Raw genomic sequence first — 880 nt, 5'->3', positions numbered from 1 at the left:
TATAAAATAAATATATTAAAAATTTAAATTTTTTATCTTTTCAATAAAAAATTTCTTATTTTGTAATTTTAATATGTGTCCTTAGGGTATATGATAGATAAGTCCATATGAAAATATGTTTCAAGTGGATGTTGAAGTAAAGACCTCTCACTAAATGCAAAAAATCTTTAGCTACTAAGAGAAGATCATTAATTAATAATTCAATATGTTTTTTTACATAAAAATCAGTTATATTTTAAATTATCATCAAGTTATATAATAATGTTGCATTTTTTTGTAATCTGCGGATAGGATTGGGTACTTGCGGATTAAGAACAGATAGGATTAGGGTTGAGATATTCTCAACCGCGGGTAGGATAGAGTTGAGTTTATATAAAAATCTCAACTTGCGAGTAGGATTAGGATTGGATCCAAACCCTACCCTACACATTACAACTCCTAGTGGCATATTTGTCAGAATCGAACCGGTGATATAACCAATCAAGCTACTGGTTCACTGATTTATTGGTTCAACCAATAAATTACTGGTTGAACCGGTAAAATCGATTTCACGTAAATAAAAAATATAAAATAATAAAAAACTTAAAATTAATATTTAAAATACATATTTTTACTAACATTTTATGAAGAATTAAGTCTTAAATTTTAAAAATAACTAATATAAAAATAAATATAAAATTTGTCAGTACTACTACAATAGTATTTTAATTTGACATAATAAGAGTAACAATTAATTCATAAAACTTATCATCTAACTATAATATTAGTAGATTTTAACACTAATATCAAAACAAATAACATTAATTACAATACTAGCATTGAAATAGATTAAGCAGATTAATAAATTTTTAGTAAAATTTATATTTATATTAATAATAGT

The sequence above is a fragment of the Arachis ipaensis genome, chromosome B07 (assembly GCF_000816755.2).
Source record: "Arachis ipaensis cultivar K30076 chromosome B07, Araip1.1, whole genome shotgun sequence".
NCBI lineage: Eukaryota > Viridiplantae > Streptophyta > Magnoliopsida > Fabales > Fabaceae > Arachis > Arachis ipaensis.
The sequence above is the reverse complement of the archived record's forward strand: the minus strand, read 5'-3'. Positions refer to the sequence as shown.